This window comes from Ovis aries, chromosome 3 (assembly GCF_016772045.2).
Source record: "Ovis aries strain OAR_USU_Benz2616 breed Rambouillet chromosome 3, ARS-UI_Ramb_v3.0, whole genome shotgun sequence".
NCBI lineage: Eukaryota > Metazoa > Chordata > Mammalia > Artiodactyla > Bovidae > Ovis > Ovis aries.
The window spans coordinates 197,610,263-197,633,258 of record NC_056056.1 but is presented as its reverse complement, the minus strand read 5'-3'; the positions used below and the strand labels follow the sequence as shown (position 1 = coordinate 197,633,258).

The 22,996-nt window shown below is 38.8% G+C and overlaps 1 protein-coding gene across 3 annotated transcripts in view; it reads left to right on the top strand.

Moving 5' to 3' along the window:
* The first annotated feature begins 20,863 nt into the window (after window positions 1-20,863).
* Window positions 20,864-22,996, top strand: part of PIK3C2G (phosphatidylinositol-4-phosphate 3-kinase catalytic subunit type 2 gamma) — a 668,476-nt gene continuing 666,343 nt past the window's right edge. For all 3 annotated transcript variants that reach the window (XM_060413352.1, XM_060413355.1, XM_060413356.1), the window contains exon 1: window positions 20,864-21,093. The gene's annotated coding sequence lies outside the window, so the exon portion shown is untranslated. The remainder of the gene's footprint in view (window positions 21,094-22,996) is intronic.

The following is a 22,996-nucleotide window of genomic DNA, read 5'->3' as shown; positions in this document are numbered from 1 at the left end:
TATTGCATAGAGTTTCCCCCATTAAACTCTTTCGGAGTATTTTTGTATACAGAAAAACTACTGAATTTTAAACTTTTAATCTCACTATATTACTTCATTTGTATGTTTCAGCTGATTCTCTTAAATTTTCTAGACACACAATCATATTTATACTATTGAAAACTTTTCCTCTCTCCTCCTTGAAGCCATAGATATTATTTGTATTTAGTGTATTTGGCCAAAAATGATACATTAACCATTTTAATTATTAGAAGAGTTCTTTTTAAAATCATATTTTAACTGCCTAAGAAATAAAACTGTAATATCGATTTAAAGACAGCAACTCATCATGATATTTAATGGATAGTAATGTACTCCAAGTTACGAGGTATAGTCTTTTTCTCCAGAGATTTAATCATGCATTTTATTCAGGCCCATGTTAATTATTTTTGCTGAATACATTATAAATTACAATAATTTGATGAAAAACATTCAGTTAAGTTCAGTTCAGTCTCTCAGTCATGTCAGATTCTTTGTGACCCCATGAACTGCAGCACGCCAGGCCTCCCTGTCCATCATCAACTCCTAGAGTTTACCCAAACTCATGTCCACTCATGAGTTAGTGATGCCATCCAGCCATCTCATCCTCGGTTGTCCCCTTCTCCTCCTGCCCGCAATCCCTCCCAGCATCAGGGTCTTCTCCAATGAGTCAACTCTTCACATGAGGTGGCCAAAGTACTGGAGTTTCAGCTTTAGCGTCATTCCTTCCAAAGAGCACCCAGGACTGATCTCCTTTAGGATGGACTGGTTGGATCTCCTTGCAGTCCAAGGGACTCTCAAGAGTCTTCTCCAACACTGCAGTTCAAAGCATCAATTCTTCAGTGCTCAGCTTTCTTCAATTCTTCAGTGCTCAGCTTTCTTCACAGTCCAACTCTCACATCCATACACGACCACAGGAAAAACCATAGACTTGACTAGATGGACCTTTGTTGGCAACGTAATGTCTCTGCTTTTTAATATGCTATCTAGGTTGGTCATAATTGTCCTTCCAAGGAGTAAGCATCTTTTAATTTCATGTCTGCAGTCACCACCTGCAGTGATTTTAGAGCCCAAATAAATAAAGTCTGACACTGTTTCCACTGTTTGCCCCATGTATTTCCCATGAAATGATGGGACCAGATGCCATGATCTTCGTTTTCTGACTGTTGAGCTTTAAGCCAACCTTTTCACTCTCCTCTTTCTCTTTCATCAAGAGGCTTTTTAGTTCCTGTTCACTTTCTGCCGTAAGGGTGGTGTCATCTGCATATCTGAGGTTGATATTTCTCCCGGCAATCTTGATTCCAGCTTGTGCTTCTTCCAGCCCAGCATTTCTCATGATGTACTCTGCATAGAAGTTAAATAAGCAGGGTGACACTATACAGCCTTGACATACTCCTTTTCCTATTTGGAACCAGTCTGTTGTTCCATGTCCAGTTCTAACTGTTGCTTCCTGACCTGCATATAGGTTTCTCAAGAGGCAGGTCAGGTGGTCTGTATTCCCATCTCTTTCAGAATTTTCCACAGTTTATTGTGATCCACACAGTCAAAAGCTTTGGCAATCAAACATTTTAAAGATGAAATAGGAGATCCTGCTAATTGCTTGTTTAATACCTACTTTCTTTTTCTTGCCAGCAGAATTCCAATTTTGGAGAGAGAGCAATACAGATAATTACAGACACTCCTCAGAACCCTTTTTTCTTGTTCAGATGCTAAGTCGTGTCCGACTCTTAGTGACCCCACGGACTGCAGCACACCAGACTTCCCTCTCCATCACCAACTCCTGTAGTTTTCTCAAACTCATGTCCATTGAATTGGTGATGCCATCCACCAATCTCATCCTCTTTTGCCCCCTTCACCTCCGGCCCTCAATCTTTCCCAACATCAGGGTCTTTTCCAATGAGTCGGCTCTTGGCATCAGGTGGTCAAAGTATTGGCACTTCAGCTTCAACATCAGTCCTTTCAATGAATATTCAGGGTTGATTTCCTTTAGGATCGAGTGGTTACCCTTACAATTATAAATATCCACTGCTTTATATCCTGATAAAAAATTCAGAGATTCAAGGAACATGTCCTTTACCCTTTACTCATGTCCCTTTTTTTTCTAGATAAAACATGGGCACAAAGCAAGGAGCTTCAGTAAACATCTTGTTATAAACATGAAGAGGACAGCTTTGTATTAAAGTTAGCAGATAAGGGGGCAGGAAAAGTGGCCAAAAAAGTACACACTTCCAGTTGTAAGATAAAGAAGTATTAGAGATATAATGCATAACATGATGGCTGTAGTAGTTAACACTGCTGAATGATATATGAAGGGCTTTCCAGGTGGTTCAGTGATAAAGAATCTACCTGCCAATGAAGAAGAGGTGGGTTTGACAGCTGGGTTGATTCCCTAGAGAGAAAAATGACAACACACACCAGTATTCTTGCCTGGGATATTCTATGGACAGGGGAATCTGTCAAACTACAGTCTATGGGATCGCAAAAGAGTTGGACATGACTTAGCAACTAAAACATAACAATGATATATGAAAGAGTTAACAGAGTGAATCATCACAAGTTTTATTTCCCCTTTGCTTCTGGCTTTTCTTTTTACTGTACCTATAGGAGATGATGGATCTGAGCTGAACTTATTGTGGTAATTATTTCACAATATATGTCAGTCAATCAAACCATCAGGCTGTACATTTTTAACAATGACATGTGTCAATCATTTTTCTATAACACCGGAGAAATATAACTTCAAAAAGTTTTTTGTTTTTTGTTTTGTTTTGTTTTGTTTAATAACAGATCAGTAAGGTGAAGCATGCCTAGATCTTTCAGGACTGGAAGGACAGTATCAGGAACTTCTTATTGCCATCAAATTGGTTACTTGCTTAAGTCACTCTAGTTAGGTTCCAATCACAGACTTAAATGCAATTTTGTATGTTTAAATAAATTTTTCAAAATTTTAATTTTATTTCTTTTTATTGAAGTATGAGGGCTTCTCTTGTAACTCAGCTGGTAAAGAATCCACCAGCAATGTGGGAGACCTGGGTTTGATCCCTAGGTTGGAAAGATCCCCTGGAGAAGGGAAAGGCTACCCACTCCAGTATTCTGGCCTGGAGAATTCCATGAACTACACAGTCCATGCGGTAGCAAGGAATTAGACAAAACTGAGTGACTTTCACTTTCGCTTTTCACTGAAGTGTGAAACTGAAGTTGCTCACCCATGTCCAACTCTTTGGGACCCCATGGACTGTAGCCTACCAGCCTCCTCCATCCATGGGATTTTCCAGGCAAGAGTACTGAAGTGGGTTGCCATTTCCTTCTCCAGGGGATCTTCCCGACCCAGGGATCAAACCTGGGTCTCCTGCATTGCAGGCAGACGCTTTACCATCTGAGACACCAGGGACGCTTTATTGAAGAATGGCTGACTGAAAATATTGTGTTAGTTTAAGGTGACCAGCTCATTGCTTTTCTCACTATATATTCCTATTCAGGTTTTTTTTTTTTTCCCCATATAAGTTATTACAAATTATTGAGTAGAGTTCCCTGTACTATACAATAGGTCCTTGTTGGTTACTTATTTTATGTATTGTACTGTGTGTATGTTAATCCCAACCTCCTAATTTATTCCTTACCAACCTCCTTTCTCCTTTGGTAACTGTAAGTTTGTTTTCTATGTCTCTGAGTCTCTATTTTGTAAATATACCCATCTGTATAATATTTTTTTTTGATTCCACATGTAAGTGATCATATGATACTTGTCTTTCTCTGCCTTAAATAACTACTTAAATAACTGATTCATTACAGTAAAATGTCTTTATAAGTTTATTCCTTTGTAGTTAATAGCACTGTAACATTGATTTATTTTTTTAATAAAGGATAATTGCTTTACAGTATTTTGATGTTTTCTGTCAAACCTCAACATGACTAAGCCATAGGTATACATATATCCCCACCATTTTGAACCTCCTTCCCATCTTCCACCTCATCTCATCCTTCTAGGTTGATACAGAACCCCTGCTTGAGTTTCCTGAGCCATACAGCAAATTCCCGATGGCTGTCTCTTTTACATATGCAATGTAAGTTTTCATGTTACTCTTTCCATACATCTTACCCTCTCCTCCCCTCTCTGCATGTTCATAAGTCTATTCTCTATGTCTGTGTCTCCATTCAGTTCAGTTCAATTCAGTAGCTCAGCCGTGTCCAACTCTTTGCGACCCCATGGACTGCAGGACTCTAGGCCTCCCTATCCATCACCAACTGCCGGAATTTACTCAAACTCATGTCCATTGAGTTGCTGTTGCCATCCAACCATCTCATCCTCTGTCATCCCTTTTTCCTTCCACCTTCTCTAATAATGAGCGATGCTGAGCATCTTTTCATGTGTTTGTTAGCCATCTGTATGTCTTCTTTGGAGAAATGTCTGCTTAGGTCTTTTCCCACTTTTTGATCAGGTTGTTAGTTTTTCTGGTATTGAGTTTTATGAGCTGCTTGTATATTTTGGAATTTAACCTTTTGTCAGTTGTTTCATACTATTATATTCTCCCATTCTGAGGGTTGTTTTCTCACCTTGCTTATAGTTTCCATTGCTGTGCAAAAGCTTTTAAGTGTAATCATGTCCCACTTGTTTACTTTTGTTTTTATTTCCATTAGTCTAGGAGGTGGGTCATAGAGGATCTTGCTTTGATTTATGTCATCGAGTGTTCTGCCTAAGTTTCCCTCTAAGAGTTTTATAGTTTCTTACATTTAGATCTTTAATCCATCTTGGGTTTATCTTTGCTTATAGTGTTAGGAAATGTTCTAATTTCATTCTTTTACATGTAGCTGTCCAGTTTTCCCATTACCGTTTATTGAAGAGGCTTTGCCCCCATTGTATGTTCTTGCCTCCTTTGTAAAAAATAAGGTACTCATACGTGCATGGGTTTATTTCTGGGCTTTTTATCTTGTTCCATTGGTCCATATTTCTGTTTCTGTGACATTACCATACTGTCTTGATGGCTGTAGCTTTGTAGTATAGTCAAGAAGGTTTATTCCTCCAGTTCCATTCTTCTTTCTCGAGACTACTTTGGCTATTCAAGGTCTTTTGTGTTTCCATATGAATTGTGAAAATTTTTCTTCTAGTTTTGTGAAAAATGCCTTTGGTAATTTGATAGGGATTGCATTGAATCTGTAGATTGTGTTTTGTAGTATAGGCATTTTCATAGGATTGAGTCTTTCTACCCAGGAACATGGAATATCTCTCTGTTTATGTTATCTTTGATATCTTTCATTAGTGTCATAATTTTCTGTGTACAGTTCTTTTGTCTCCTTAGGTAAGTTTATTCTAGATATTTAATTCTTTTTGTTGCAATGGTGAATGGGATTGATTCCTTAATTTCTCTTTCTGATTTTTCATTGTTAGTATATTGAAATGCAAGTGATTTATGTGTATAGGTTTTGTCTCCTGCAACTTTGCCAAATTCACTGATTAGCTCCAATAATTTTCTGATACTATCTTTAGGGTTTTTATGTACAGTATCATGTCATCTGCAAACAGTGAGAGCTTTACTTCTTCTTTTCTGATCTGGATTCCTTTTATTTCTTTTTCTTCTCTGATTGCTGTAGCTAGGACTTCCAGAACTGTATTGAATAATAGTGGTGAAAGTGGACACCCTTGTCTTGTTCCTGATCTTAGGGAGAATGCTTTCAGTTTTTCACCATTGAGAATAATGTTTGCTGAAAACTTACCATATATGTTGAGGTAGGTTCCTCCTGTGTCCATTTTTTGAAGAGTTTTTATCATAAATGGATGCTGAATTTTGTTAAAAGCTTTTTCTGCGTCTATTGAGGTGATCATATGGTTTTTATCTTTCAGTTTGTTAATATGGTGTATCACATTGATTGAATTGCATATATTGAAGAATCCTTGCAACCCTGGAATAAACCCAACTTGATTATACTGTATGAGCTTTTATTATGTGCTGCTGAATTCTGTTTGTAAAATTTTGTTGAGGATTTTTGCATCTATGTTCATCAGTGATATTGGCCTGTAATTTTGTTTTTGTGTGTACTCTTTGTCTGGTTTTGGTATCAGGGTGATGGTGGCCTCATAGAATGAGTTTGGAAGTGTTCCTTACTCTGCAATTTTTTGAAAGAGTTTTAGAAGGATAGGCATTAGCTCTTCTCTAAATCTTTGATAGAATTCTCCTATGAAGCCATCTGGTCTTGGGCTTTTGTTTTGGGGGAGATTTTTGATCACAGCTTCAATTTCAGTGCTTATAATTGGATTGTTCATAATTTCTATTTCTACCTGGCTCAGTCTTAGAAGATTGAACTTTTCTAAGTATCTGTCCATTTCTTCCTAGTTATCCATTTTATTGCCATATATTTGTTCATAATAGTCTCTTATAATCCTTTGTATTTCTGCATTGTTTGTTGTAACCTCTCCTTTTTCATTTCTAATTTTGTTGATTTGATTCATCTTTTTTCTTAATGAGTCTAGGTAAAGATTTGTCAATTTTGTTTATCTTCTCAAAGAACCAGCTTTTATTTTTATTAATCTTTACTATCATTTCTTTCACTTCTTTTTCACTTATTTCTGCTCTGATGTTCATGATTTCTTTCCATCTATTAATTTTCTTTTATTCTTCTTTTTCAAGTTGTTTTAGGTGTAAAGTTAGATTGTCTCTTCAATGTTTTTCTTGTTAATTGAGGTAGGATTGTATTGCTATAAGCTTCCCTCTTAGAACTGTTTTTGCTGCATCCCATAGGTTTTGAGTTGTCATGTTTTCATTGTCATTTGTTTCTAGAAAATTTTTTATTTCTCTTTTCATTTCTTCAATAACCTGTTGGTTATTTAAGAATGTGTTGTTTAATCTCTATGTCCTTGTGTTTCTTAGTTTTTTTCCTTGTAGTTGATATCCAGTCTCATAGCACTGTGGTCAGAGAAGATGCTTCATACAATTTCAATTTCCTTAAATTTACTGAGGTTTGATTTGTGGCCCAAGATGCGGCCTATCCTGGAGAATGTTTCATGTGCACTTGAGAAGGAATTGTATTCTTCTACATTTGGATGGAATGTCCTGAAGATATCAGTGAGAAACATCTCATCTAATGTACCATTTAAGACATGTTTCCTTATTAATTTTCTGTCTTGAGGATCTGTCCATTGGTGTGAGTGGGGTGTTAAAGTCTCCTACTATTGTTGTGTTACTGTCAATTTCTCTTTTCATATCTGTTAGTGTTTGTCTTATGTATTGAGGTGCTCCTATGTTGGGTGCATAGATATTTACAATTGTTATGCCTTCCTCTTGGATTGACCCCTTGATCATTATGTAGTGTCCTTCCTTATCTCTTGTAATATTCTTTATTTTAAGGTCTATTTTGTCTGATATGAGGATTGCTAATCCAGCTTTCTTTTGCTTCCCATTCGCATGGAATATAGTTTTAGTTTTTCATCCTCTCACTTTCAGTCTATATGTGTCTTTAAGTTTGAAGTGGGTTTCTTTTAGATAGCATATAAAAGGGTCCTATTTTTGTGTCCATTCTGCCAGTCTGTGTCTTTTGGTTGGAGGATTTAATCCACTTATATATAAAGTAATTATTGATATATATGTTCCTGTTGCCATTTTCCTAATTGTTTGGGGTTGATTTTGTAGATCTTTTTTCTTCTCTTGTGTTTCATGACTATATAAGTCCCTTTAACATTTGTTGTAAAGCTGGTTTGGTGGTACTTAATTCTCTTAACTTTTGCTTGTCTGAAAAGCTTTTTATTTTTCCATCAGCTTTTTGAATGAGATCCTTTCCAGGTACAGTAGGCCTGCAGAGTTTCTGCTTCTGGCCTGCAGAGTTTCTGCTGAAACATCAGTTGTTAAACATATGTGGTTTACATTGTATGTTACTTGTTGCTTTTCCCTTGTTGCTTTTAATATTCTTTCTTTGTGTTTAGTCTTTGTTAGTGTGATTAGTATGTGTCTTAGTGTGTTTATCCTTGGGTTTATCTTGTATGGGACTCTTTATGCCTCTTGGACTTGATTTACTATTTCCTTTTCCATGTTTAGGAAATTTTCAACTATAATGTCTTCAAAAATTTTCTCATACCCTTTCTTTTTCTCTTCTTTTTCTGGGACCCCAATCTTTCTGGAATCCAAATATGTTGGTGCATTTGATATTGTCTCAGAAGTCTCTAAACTATCCTCAATTCTTTTCATTCTTTTTACTTTATTCTGCTCTTCAGAAGTTATTTCCACCATTTTATCTTCCAGGTTACTGATTCGTTCTGCTTCAGATATTCTGCTATTGATTCCTTCTAGAGTATTTTTAATTTCAGTAATGGTGTTGTTTGTCTCTGCATGTTTATTCTTTAATTCTTCCAAGTCTTTGTTAATTGATTCTTGCATTTTCTCCATTTTGTTTTCAAGGTTTTTGATCATCCTTACTATCATTATTCTGAATTTTATTTCAGGAAGTTTGCCTATTTTCTCTCATTTACTTGGACTTCTGTGTTTCTAGTTTGTTCCTTCATTTGTATAGTATTTCTCTGTCTTTTCATTATCTTTTTTTAAACTTATTGTGTTTGAGGTCTCCTTTTCCCAGGCTTCAAAGTTGAATTCCTTCTTCCTTTCAGTTTCTGCTCTCCTAAGGTTCTTCCAGTGGTTTGTGTAAGCTTCTTATAGGGTGAGATTTCTGCTCAGTCTTTTTGTTTGTTCGTTCGTTTTTTCTCTGATGGGCAAGGCTGAGTGAGGTGATAATCCTGTCTGCTGATTATTTGGCTTGTATTTTTGTTTTGTTTCTTGTTTAGATGAGGCATCCTGCACAGGGTGCTACTGGTGGCTGGGTGATGCTGAGTCTTGTATTCCAGTGGTTTCCTTTGTGCGAATTCTCACTATTTTATATTCCCTAGGGTTAAGTCTCTGGTAATCTAGGCTCTTGAAGTCAGCACTTCCACTCCAAAGGCTCAGGGCTCAATTTATGGTCAGGAACGAAGATTCCACAAGTGGTTTATCATGGCTTTAAGTGAGATTTCCAGTGGTCATGTATGGGTGTGAGAGTTGGACTGTGAAGAAGGCTGAGTGCCAAAGAATTGATGCTTTTGAACTGTGGTGTTGGAGAAGACTCTTGAGAGTCCCTTGGACTGCAAGGAGATCCAACCCATCCGTTCTAAAGGAGATCAGTCCTGGGGGCTCATTGGAAGGACTGATGCTAAAGCTGAAACTCCAGTACTTTGGCCACCTCATGTGAAGAGTTGACTCATTGGGAAAGACTCATGCCAGGAGGGATTGGGGGCAAGAGGAGAAGGGGATGACAGAGGATGAGATGGCTGGATAGCATCGCTGACTCGATGGACATGCGTTTGAGTAAATTCTGGGAGTTGGTAATGGATAGGGAAGCCTGGTGTGCTGCGATTCATGGTGTCACAAAGAGTCAGACACGACTGAGTGACTGAACTAAACTGAACTGAGATTAAAACAAATACCCCCAAATGAGAAGCCAAGGATGAACCCCAGACAAATGTCAGTTACATAATCAGGCAAATAATGAGTGATATAATGGAATATACACATATACACACATAAACAAAGTCAAAACATTCCAACAAAAATAAAGTACAGTAGATTGATCCTGTGAATAAAGGAAACCAAAAATTATATTTTCCAGTTAAAAACAAAACTAACTAAAGCACAAACTGGAAAATAAAACTAAAGCAAGATGACAAGTGGCGAATAAAGCAGTGAAAATAAAACTAACAAATATGTTGAGAGGAAAGGAAAGAAAGCAAAGAAAAAAATAATAGATATGCAAGTTAAATAGAGGTAGATAAAGAAGATTTATATACATTAAAGATTAACTGCAAGGGGAAAAGAGCAGTAGGAAAAGCAAACAAAGAATAAATGTAGAAAAAATTATAATAGGTTTAAAAAATTAAAATTAAGTAAAGAGAAAAGAAAAAAAAGGAAAACTCTACAGTACTGCAATAGTCCAAGGAGAGGCAGAGGTTTATAACAACAATAAAACATGTGACTGAGAAAAGATAAAACAAGCTCAAAAGCTTAATTAGATTTCTTAATGCCAATTAAATTGACAATTATGACGGGGGGGGGCGGAGAAAAAAGAAAAAAATCCAAAAGAATCTACAGAACAAGTCAAAACATAAGAATGATAAATGATTTTCTTGAGTCACTGTTGTTAGAGTCCTTTCCCTCGCTAGGAGTCACAGTCCACCTCCCTAGGATGCCCTGCAACACTGTGCTGATCTCCAGACCTACCGTGGGGGCAGATCAGAGTCTAACCTCATCCTATTCCTGTGTGTTGCCTCCATTGTATCAGAACTAGTGTGTTTTCTTTGGTAGGAGCTCTAAATGTCCTTTTATATATTCCATAGGCACAGAGTCTGCTTAGTTGATCATGTGGATTAAATCTACAGCTTGTGGGAAGGTTTTGGATCTTCTTCCTTAGCCACACTGCCCCTGAGTTTCAACTGCGGCTTTATTTCCACCTCTGCATGTGGGTCGTCCACTGGGGTTTGCTCCTGAGGCTGCCCTGGAAGACTTGGGTTTGCTGCTTTTAGGGCCAGGTGTGGGAGTGGTGCTGTTTGGGTCGCAGGAGTTCTGGCAGCACCAGGTACTCAGGAGAGTTGGTGGCTAGGGCATTAGAAAATATAGTGCCCTGGAAGGGTATGGCAATCAGTATTGCCCAATACAGTCCAGTACTCTTGTCTGGAGAACACGCCTCCCTGACAGAGGAGCCTGGCAGGCTACCGTCTACAGGGTTGCAAAGAGCTGGACACGATCAAATCAACCCTGCGCATGTAGACACAAGATGTTTTTTGCCTGTGGCAGCTCTGCCCCAGTGAGAGTTGAGCATGAAGATGGCACAACTGCTTGGCTTGCAGGGACCCTGGCAGCGCAAAGTGCACAGGGACAAGGACTGTCTCCGCCACAGGAGTTATGGCCCTATCAGAGTATTTTCAGGAGCCTCTTGTAGCTGGTGATCAGACGGCCTCTTTAACAAGTCTTTCTCTGTAGCTCCCCCCATTCAGGCACTTAGAGGGCTCCCTTGCCTAGGGTCCTTTGTTGTTTCACCTACCAGGCACTTAGAGGGGCCCCTCTGGCGGGGGTCCTGCTCCATAGATCAGTATGTCAGGCACTTAAAGGGGCACCCTGGGTGGGGTCCCACTCTGCAGTTCAGTGTGTCAGGCATTAGATGGGTCAGCCTCTCTATTGTTTAGCTGCTGATGCTGGCCTGCAGGGAGAGAGAGGCTATGGTGATGGCTCCACCCACTAAGCGTGACTCAGCAGCATCACCTTGTTTGCATGGCTGCCTGGATTTCCTCTACAGGCATTTCCCACCACAGTCTCTTCTGTCACACCCCCTGGATCCGCCTCTCCATCTCTCCGCAGCCAACAGCAGCCCTCACCCTGGGATTGCTCCATAATCCCTAAACTCCAGCTCCCAGACGCTGCACCTTCCCGGAGACCCGTTTCCTTGTCTGTGACGTTTGGCTATGGCAAGGACTGTCTGATTCTCATTCCATTTGGGCTGCTACAGATCAGCTGTTTCACTCTCAATCGTACATGTTCCTTCACTGACTCAGACAATTGCCCCACTGTGGGGACTGGACCCCTGCTTCAGTTCCCCCACTCACCAAGGGCAGGTCCAGTCCTACTCACACTCCTGTTTTTCCTCCTAGCTCTTTCCTCCTACCGAGTTTTGCATGATTCTACATATTCTTTTCTGCCAGTCAGGTACAGCTGTCAGCTCTCGGTGTTCTGCATGCACTTCTGTGTCTGAAGGTGTATCCCTGATGTATCCACTTTCACCTACTCCTCCACCATCTTGTTCTCTCAGCAAGTTTTTCTTATTTTTTTTTTTTTTAATTAGTTGGGTGTTTGGTCTTCAAATGTCAAGTTTTGGCATCAAGCACTCACTTATTTACTGTTTAGGCCAATCATATTTTTCAGTCTCAGCTTTAGGCTTTATTGATGTTACAAAAAAACAAAACTAAATATATCTTATAACTGTCCTCTGGCCTTCTATAGAAAAGAAAACAGCACTTTTCATGTTTTTGAGAGCACAAACGTCTTCATATTTCTTCCTTTTTTTTTAACTCTTTCATAAGGAAGTAATAATCTATCCCTTGATAAGAAGACTAACTGAGATTTTTCTCCTCTTTCATCATAAAGTTTATTATTCTACACACCAAAATAAAATACCCCATTAAATCAGTTTATCCAAAATACCTTTAAAACTCCACTATACCTAGAGCTAGAACTATACACTATACCTAGAACTGCAGTGCAAATCATCTTAGGTGAGAATATCCATATTCCCTTACAGAGGACCTAGTGTTTAAAAGCAGAGTATTGTTGATTTTCTTAGAACATATCCTTTTGCATTTTGTTCTCCAACTGAAATGGAAATTTCAGAAAAAATGCCCTTGGATGACTGGGTTTCTGTCTCTAACATGAGCGTTCAGATGAATAAAAGCTAAAATGTCATATCTATCAGCTATAAGAAATAAACTCTTTTGAACCTGAAATGATACTTGAATAATTTTCCCTCTTATTTAACTAAAAAATTAAGCTTAGAAAAATCTTCTAAAACATGCAATCCAAAAGGATAAAATTGGACAAATACACATTTTATAATAACTCAAAATTAAAGAATATTTAAAGATTAATTATCTATTAAAAGGTTTAAAATATTCTAATCAATGTAATAAAAAGTAGAATTCATTAATTTATATTGCTGAACATCTGTTCCTAGTTGTAATAAAGTTGGAGTGGTTTTAGAGTGTATCTTCATTTTTAGAGCATCTAAAATCAGATGCTTTGAAAAAACTTTTAATGTATTAAGCTTGGTGGTAGATACCACAGTCTTAGAAAAAATTTCATTTTGTACTACATGTATGGCCAAAAACAGATGTTACTTAAAGATAAAATCAATATTTAGAAAAAATGAAATAAGTTTGGCTTATATTAAGACATGTGACAGTAGGGCGCATGAAATGTCTTGTAATATCATGGCTACTACATGTCATGTAATATCATGGTATATAAAGTGTCACATTTTCCAAGTTTTATTTCCTATGTACCAAGTATTAGCAAAGTTTGGTGTATTAGACTCTACAAAACCCTCCAAGTTACTGTGGAATGAAAATCTAAGTGTAGTTTTCAAATCTGTTAAGCTACATGCAAAATATTTATGGATTTAAATAAATTTCTTTAAATCACCTTAAACAAGAAAGGCGTTCACTCATACAACATAGGATAATAATCCTATGATTAATTCAATAGAATGCCATCAGTGTGCTACCACTGTTCTAGGTGCTGGAAATGCAGTAGTAACCAAAACATTATTCATACTTGTATGCATTTTAATAAACATATTGCATACTAATGGGCTTCTCTTGTAGTTCAGTCGGTAAAGAGTCTGCCGGCAGTGCAGGAGACCTGGGTTCGATTCCTGGGTTGGGAAGATTCCCTGGAGAAAGAAATGATGACCCACTCCAGTATCCTTGCCTGGACAATCTAATGGACAGAGGAGCCTGGTGGGCTGCAGTCCATGGGGTTGCAGAGTCGGGCACGACTGAGTGACTAACACTAACACTCATTGCATACTAATAGAAATAAAAAAGCCAAGCAACTAATTTTATGTTAGCACATTATACCCAACCATGCACATATCTTGCATATATCATCTTGTTCAATTTAGATTTAAATCATATATTCTCACTTTTCTATTTAGTGGAACCTACTTAGCTTTTAAAATCTAGTTCAAAGTTCGTTTCTTTGAAGCTTTCTTTTATACCACTTCCATCACTTCACACCTGTGTAAAATCAGTTACTTTTCCTGAATTCTAGTAGTAGCAACTGCATTGTATATATGTTCACAATATTGCTTTATTATTAATTACATACTTGAATGTGAGCTTTTTAACAGGGCCATATCTTATTTGGTTTCACAGTTCTTAACACAATGCTAGATATATGAAAATTTTAATATGTGTATATATATACATATTTAAATATATATATACATATTATTACATATATGAGGTGAAGTGTTAGTCAATCAGTTCAGTTCAGTTCAGTCTCTCAGTCGTGTCCTACTCTTTGTGACCCCATGAATCACAGCACGCCAGGCCTCCCTGTCCATCACCATCAACTGGAGTTCATTCAGACTCATGCCAATCGAGTCCATGATGCCATCCAGCCATCTCATCCTGGATCATCCCCTTCTCCTCCTGCCCTCAATCCCTCCCAGCATCAGAGTCTTTTCCAATGAGTCAACTCTTCTCATGAGTTGGCCAAAGTACTCGAGGTTCAGCTTCAGCATCATTCCTTCCAAAGAAATCCCAGGGCTCATCTCCTTTAGAATGGACTGGTTGGACCTCCTTGCAGTCCAGGGGACTCTCAAGAGTGTTCTCCAACACCACAGTTCAAAAGCATCAATTCTTCGGTGCTCAGCTTTCTTCACAGTCCAACTCTCACATCTATACATGATCACAGGAAAAACCATAGCCTTGACTAGACGGACCTTAGTCAGCAAAGCAATGTCTCTGTTTTTCAATATACTATCTAGGTTGGTCATAACTTTTCTTCCAAGGAGTAAGTGTCTTTTAATTTCATGGCTGCAGTCACCATCTGCAGTGATTTTGGAGCCCCCAAAAATAAAGTCTGACACTGTTTCTACTGTTTCCCCATCTATTTTCCATGAAGTGATGGGACCGGATGCCATGATCTTTGTTTTCTGAATGTTGAGCTTTAAGCCAACTTTTTCACTCTCCCCTTTCAGAGGCTTTTTAGTTCTGCTTCACTTTCTGCCATAAGGGTGGTATCATCTGCATATCTGAGGTTATTGATATTTCTCCCAGCAATCTTGATTCCAGCTTGTGTTTCTTCCAGTCCAGCATTTCTCATGATGTACTCTGCATAGAAGTTAAATAAGCAGGGTGACAATATATACCCTTGGCGTACTCCTTTTCCTATTTGGAACCAGTCTGTTCTTCCATGTCCAGTTCTAACTGTTGCTTCCTGACCTGCATACAGATTTCTCAAGAGGCAGGTTAGGTGGTCAGGTATTCCCATCTCTTTCAGAATTTTCCACAGTTTATTGTGATTCACAGTCAAAGGCTTTGGCATAGTCAAGAAAGCAGAAATAGATGTTTTTCTGGAACTCTCTTGCTTTTTCCATGATCCAGCAGATGTTGGCAATTTGATCTCTGGTTTCTCTGCCTTTTCTAAAACCAGCTTGAACATCAGGTAGTTCACGGTTCATGTATTGCTGAAGCCTGGCTTGGAGAATTTTGAGAATGACTTTACTAGCATGTGAGATGAGTGCAATTGTGCGGTAGTTTGAGCATTCTTTTGCATCAGTCATATTCAATCCTTTGTGATCCCATGGTCTGTAGCCCACTAGGCTCCTCTGTCCATGGGATTCTCTAAGCAAGAATATTGGAGTGGGTTGGCATTTCCTTTTCCAGGGGATCTTCCCAATCCAGGGATGGAACATGGGTCTCCTGCATTGCAAGCAGTTTGGCTTCCCTCATGACTTAGCTGGTAAAGAATCCACCTGCAATGCAGGAGACCCCGGTTCAATTCTTGGGTTGGCACGATCTGCTGGAGAAGGGATAGGTTACCCACTCCAGTATTCTTGGGTTCAGCTGGTACAGAATCCTCCTGCAATGTGGGAGGCTCACCTGGGTTTGATCCCTGGGTTGGGAAGATCCCCTGGAGAAGGGAAAGGCTACCCACTCCAGTATTCTGGCCTGGAGATTTCCATGAACTGTATAGTCCATGGGTCACAAAGAGTCAGACATGACTGAGAAACTTTTCCTTCTTTACCATCTGAGCCACCAGGAAATGGAAAAAGGGGAATACAAAAATGAATGAAGTAATTTAGAATGTCTTCGTAGATAGCATATCAAAAGAATAAAATGGTTCAATATGGAACTAATATCATATTAGATTCTAATTGCTGCCACAACAAATTAACACAAACTTAACAGCTTAGACATTAGGAATGTATTACCTTGCAGCTCTATATATTAGAAATCTGACATGAGTGCTACTGGGCTAAAGTCAAGGCAAGACTGCATTCCTTTCCATAAACTCTAGAGGATAATCTGTTACCTTGCCTTTTCCAGCTTCTAGAGTCTACCTGCACTCTGGTTTGTGATCTCTTTCCTCCATCTTCAAAGCCAGCAATATCTAATCTCTCTGACCCTTCTCTCTCTGTTGCCAACCAAGAAAGTTTCTGCTTTCCTCTATTTTTCAAAATTTAATGCTTTACTTCAAAACTATCCTTAAGAATATGGAAAAAAAAAAAAGGAAAAAAAAAAGAATATGGAAAAAAAATGACATCCAAATCAAGATAAATTCCAATCCCAAAGAAAGACAACACCAAAGAATGTTCAAACTAGCACACAATTGCACTCATCTCACATGCTAGCGAAGTAATGCTCAAAATTTTCCAAGCCAGCTTTCAACAGTACCTGAACCAAGAACTTGCAGATGTTCAAGCTGGATTTTAAAAAGGCAGAGGAATCAGAGATCAAATTACCAACATCCATGTATCATTCAAAAAGCAAAAGCAAGAGAGTTCCAGAAAAACATCTACTTTTGCTTCCTTGACTATGCTAAAGCCTTTAACTGTGTGGATCACAACAAACTGTGGAAAATTCTTAAAAAGATGGGAATACCAGCACACCTTCCCTGCCTCTTGAGAAACCTGTATGCAGGTCAAGAAGAGCAGTTAGAACTGGACATGGAACAACATATTGATACAAATAGGGAAAGGAGTACATCAAGGCTGTATATTGTCACCCTGCTTATCTAACTTATATGCAGAGTACATCATGTGAAATGCTGGACTGGATGAATCAAGCCAGAATCAAGATTACCAGGAGGAATATCAGTAACTTCAGATATGCAGATTACATCACACTTATGGCAGAAAGTGAAGAGGAACTAAAGAGCCTCTTAATGATAGTGAAAAAGGAGAGTGAAAAAGCTGGTTTATAACTCAACATTCAGAAAATGAAGATCATGATATCTGGTCCTATCACTTCATGGCAGATAGGTGGGGTAACAATGGAATACAGTGAGAGATTTTATTTATTTATTTTTGGCTCCAAAATCACTGCAATGGTAACTGAAGCCATGGAATTAAAAGATGCTTCTTCTTTGGAAGAAAAGCTATGACCCAACTAGACAGCATATTAAGAAGCTGAGACATTACTTTGCTGACAAAGGCCCATCTAATCAAAGCTATGGTTTTCCCAGTAGTCATATGAGTTGGACCATAAAGAAAGCTGAGCACTGAAGAATTGATGCTTTTGAACTGTGGTGTTGGAGAAGACTCTTGAGAACACCTTGGACTGCATGGAGATCAAACCAGTCAATCCTAAAGGAAATCAGTCCTGAATATTCATTGGAAGGATTGATGCTGAAGCTGAAGCTCCAATCCTTTGGCCACCTGATGCGAAGAACTGACTCACTGGAAAAAACAGTGATGCTGGGAAAGATTGAAGGCAGGCAAAGAAGGGGACAAGAGGATGAGATGGTTTGATGACATCACTGATTTGATGGACTTGAATTTGAGCAAGCTCTGGCAGTTGGTGATGGACAGGGAAGCCTGGTGTGCTGCAGTCCATGGGGTGGCAAAGAGTCGGACACGATAGCGAGGCTGAACTGAACTGAACTGAACACTAATATCTGCTAAAATAAATATGAGGATCTGTTATTAACTCAAAAAATACATCTTAAGTATTTGCTTTATGTGTTACTTTGTGCTCGAATCCAGGAAAAGATATCAAAGATTCCAACCTTAGATTTTTGAAGAGAACTAGGAAATCTATTTGCAATGCTATAATACAAGAAAGACTATAAATCCATACAGCAAAAACAAAGGCTCTGGAAGTTCAGAAGATGAAAATCTTTCATATCTTGAAGCTTTTTACTTACTATATTTAATGAGATTACTGTATTTTCCACTAACTTCCTGGCTTTTGTATTGTGTGTAAAATGAATTGTTACATTTTTCATAAAATTTTTCTTGATTTGCCAATTTTTCTGCTGTTAAAGATTTATGTGATTAGGTTGGACAACGAGAAAGACCAGAACAATCTCCCCATACCAACGTCTTTAGTCTTCATCATATCTGCAAAATCCCCTTTCCATATAAGGTAAAATATTCACAGGTTCCTGGGATTAAGATGTGAACATCTTTGTTTGGGGTTGAGAGCATTATTGTGTCCATTACAATTAAGAGCATAACAATAGCTTGGAATGAGGGTTGTAGTGACTGCTAGTAATATAGAAAAATGAAAAAATGATCAGTAATAGAGCAAGTTGCAGTAGCTAAATTAAGACATTTAAGAAACGTATCTAGTGAAAATATTTTCTCCCTACTTGTTGAAGAATTGAGTAAGTAAATAAGTGAATAAACGGAAGTCAAGGAAAGTTACGTAAATACATAAGTGAGCAAAAAATATTGACAGACTGTTTACAAGCCTAAAAGCATCAAAGCCAAAGCCAAGTTTTTCGGGGTATGTGTGTATGTGTGTGAGTGTGTGTGTGTGTGTGTGTGTGTGTGTGTTTTGTTTGTTTGTTTTGTTTTTTTGTAGAAATTAGTTTCAGGATTATAACTATCTTTCAACTGAGAAGCAGCAAATATGAAGAGGAATTTCAGAACTCTTTTTTCTCCACCCCAAGTTCAGTTGCCAAGTATCTTATAAGTTTTCAGTGTACTGAAAACAAGTAGATATTTTGGAATTTCCCCCAAGAGGTCAAAGCACTGGTAGGGAAATTTTCCTGATGTCCAAGCTGTGATTTCAGTGGCTCACTTTTGTCCCATCATTTCTACTTACATCCCCAGGAGCCAGCCACAGTAATTCCTCACCATTTCGGTAAACACATCTGTCAACTTCTACTATTTGTCAATGACATCAATTTAATTTTATTAGAGATAGGGTCAGGGGCAAATATCCAAGAGACTACCATCTTCTAAATCAGACAGAAAAATATCCACATTTGTTGTTGTCACTATCAATTATTTGGAGGAGAGAAAGCGAAAAAAATAGTATTTACCCTTGTTAATGTCAATAAGGAACATAAAAGGAGAGTGGTGAACTCTCAAGAAATGATTGTTTTAATATTAAGTTGCTTTTTGAAAGCTGGTCTTATTCAAGTTGAAAAGATGTTCTTCTGATTCTGGTTTTTAGTCTATTAATTTGGCTTTTCAACATGTAACAAAATTCCCATGCAGAAAATAAGCTTATTCCTGTAAGAATGTGAGGTTTGCTTATTTCATAAATTAAGTAATTAGTTCATTTGTGCAAAACACAAACCTTTGCTTTGTTATAGGAGCAAAGTTGTGTTATTCTGTTTCATAATATAATCAGAGATTTCAGGGTAATACTGTGCTTTAAAAATTATCTAATTTAAGCCCACATTTTAGAGATGAGCAAACTGGAGGTATTTAGTGATTCGTCCAAGGTCACATAGCTAGTTGGTGGCAAATTAGGAAGTTAAACTTAGTTTAAATGTCAATAGTCTTTCTCCCAACTCCAGAATTTCTCCTTTTCTCTAGTAACATCAACATTTGTATTCACAGTGTTCCATAATATACATGTATTCTCTCTCCTAATTAATGGTAAAGGACCAGAACACTACTGTCAGATAACATCTGCCATGATGATATTTGCATTTCTAAAAGAACACTCTGACTTTGGAAGCTACTGAAAGTAGAGGTTAGACTAGGCAAAAGATAGTATACACAGGATGAATTCGCAGGGCAGGAATAGAGACCCAGATGTAGAGGATGGACTTGGATACAGTAGGGAAAGGAGAGGGTGGGACAAATAAGTCGCTTCAGTCATGTCCGACTCTGTGCGACCCCAGAGACGGCAGCCCACCAGGCTCCCCCGTCCCTGGGATTCTCCAGGCAAGAACACTGGAGTGGGTTGCCATTTCCTTCTCCAATACATGAAAGTGAAAAGTGAAAGTGAAGTCACTCGTCCGACTCTTAGCGACCCCATGGACTGCAGCCTACCATGTGTAAAATAGATAGCTAGTGGAACCTTGCTGTACAACACTGGAATCTCAGCTTAGTGCTCTGTGATGACCTGGAGGGTGAGATGGGGGAAGGGTGGGAGGGAAACTCAAGAGGGAGGGAATATAGGTGTGTATGTGTGCAGGGGGGTTAGTGGCTCAGTCCTGTCCAACTCTGCATACTCATGGATTGTAAGCCTGGCAGGCTCCTCTATCCATGGAATTTCCCAGGCAAGAATACTGGAGTGGGTTGCCATTTCCTCCTCCAGGTGTTGTTCCTGACCCAGGGCTCAAACCTGTGTCTCCTGCATTGCAGGCAGATTCTTTACCATCTGAGTCACAAGGGAAGCAGTAATATTGTAGAGGAAAAGTTAAAATTTTACATAACCTCCTGCTCCTTCTGCCTCCATAACTCAGCTTGCTCCTTGCAAAGTCTGGATCATGTAGGTCACGTAGTCTCAGAAAGTGTGGACTTACAGTACTAGGAACCGGAGCTTATCTCGCTCACCCTTGCCCTGCTTTTTGCAACTGCCCAGTCCCTGAAAACCTGCTTAATCATTCCTGTCCATGTAAAGGTTAGGCATCTCCCTTCCTATCTTGACTGCTGTTCCCGTGTACAAAAAAAAAAAAAAAAAAAACCCTTAGTTTAAACCAACCTATAATCAGCTAGTATTGCCCACTATAGTCTGTCTATAAAATCTCTGTAACACCTTTATTAGGGGCTCAGAGCTTGGAGGGTTAACTCCTCTGGGCCAGCTGGCGTAATAAACCTGAGTTTATTACACTCTCTGAGTCTGGTGTTTGGATTCTCGATTGCTGGTTTCTGCAACATTTCTGGAGGCCCAGCAAGATTCCAACCACACCAGCCCCTTGAGCCGCCAGAAAGGTGGCTGGGCCAGGCTGGAGCAAAGGAATCCTGAGACGAATGAGGAGACATGCCACCTGATGGTATTCCGGGTTCTCTTTCACACTGGTGTTCCAACTCTCTGGACAGCCAAATCCCGACTAGACTCTTTGGAGGGATAGACCAACCCACCAGGAGTAACCACAGGATCAGGTAAGGTCCCAGGGCCAGTCTCCAGTCAAGTCCTGCCCCAATGGGTAGAAGAGGAGACTGATCACCTCCTTGGCACTCCCAGGGAGGGAGCATCAGATAGGGAGAACCGGGACTCAGGAGAAGGGAGGCATTGTGACTGATAACTGCCTTGTAACTCCCGGGAGGGAGACATTGTGATAGCCTCTGAAAGATTGTGAGTGCATGATTGCTGATTGCACAGAGTGAGAGAAAGTTGTTTGTTTTTTTTTTTCTTTTTGGAAACTGCAAAACCAATTCTTATTGCATATGCAATTAAAAACAACTAGCTTGTTAAAAGGCTTGCCTAGGAAAAAGCTTGACGTTAACCCTTTCCATGTCCTTGAAACACACAGCCAACTTTGCCTGAGACCTCAGCCTTGGGTAAAACTTCAAGCAAAGAAAAAAAAAGAGGGGGGTCAAAGAGATATTTAAAATCTCAAATAGGAAACTATAAGATCTCTGTCAGTCTGTCTGTCTGGATTTATGTATGTCTCAGTGTATGTCTTTTGTTTTTGTTTTTTTGTTGTTGTTTTTTTTTTTTTTTCTGATAATACTGTTGAAGTTGTGAATGAGTTCTAATTTAATCGGCCTAAAGGAAAATAAGCATTTACAAATCAAACAATTCTAAATACAAGAAAAATTAACCTAAATAAATTTCAGATTCACATAAACTGGGAAAATTCAATATTAAATATCTAGTATTAACGTTTGTTTGCTAATGTAGTAAGGAATTGGGATGTATGTTTTTAACAAAGAAGATATTAAAAAGAAAATTACATTTTATAAAAGGGGAAAAAATAGGTGTGACATACAGGTAGCTGTTACAAAAAGTGATTAGAAGGTTTGTGGAAAGTGACCCTGAAAAAAAGTTTTGTGCATGGTTAGGACTAAGTTTAAAATAAACTTAATTAAGTTTACCTAATCCAGGAGTTTGACTGCAGCCATGAAATTAAAAGACGCTTACTCCTTGGAAGAAAAGTTATCACGAACCTAGATAGCATATTCAAAAGCAGAGACATTACTTTGCCGACTAAGGTCTGTCTAGTCAAGGCTATGGTTTTTCCAGTAGTCACGTATGAATGTGAGAGATGGACTGTGAAGAAAGCTGAGCGCTGAAGAATTTATGCCTTTGAACTGTGGTGTTGGAGAAGACTCTTGAGAGTCCCTTGGACTGCAAGGAGATCCAACCAGTCCATTCTAAAGGAGATGAGCCCTGGGATTTCTTTGGAAGGAATGATGCCAAAGCTGAAACTCCAGTACTTTGGCCACCTCATGCGAAGAGTTGATTCATTGGAAAAGACTCTGATGCTGGGAGGGATTGGGGGCAGGAGGAGAAGGGGACAACCGAGGATGAGATGGCTGGATGTCATCAGTGACTCGATGGATGTGAGCCTGAGTGAACTCCGGGAGTTGGTGATGGACAGGGAGGCCTGGCGTGCTGCGATTCATGGGGTCGCAAAGAATCGGACATGACTGAGTGACTGAACTGAACTGAACTGAAATGAGTTTAAAGTAAGCTAGTGCAAAACTTGAATTTGGCCTTCCTCTCTGATAAGAGGATATACTTTCTTTAGATGTTGAACAGATTTTAATAGTAGGTTAAAGTTTCTTTACCTCTTAATCCGTTCTATATTTACATTTAAAATCTTTTGTCAAATTTGGCTAAGTGAAAAACTATTATTTCATAGTGACTTATATGATCCTACCTGACTGTTATAAACCCTTATGATATTTGTTGACAAAACTTCCTAAATAACTTGACTTCTAGCTAACTTTGGGATGCTTCCGAGGGCCCCTGGGACATCCCAAAGAGCTATTAAGCTACCTGGGTTCACTGGACTTGTTAAATGATATGGGGAGTACTGCTGAAGGGATGACAAATCTT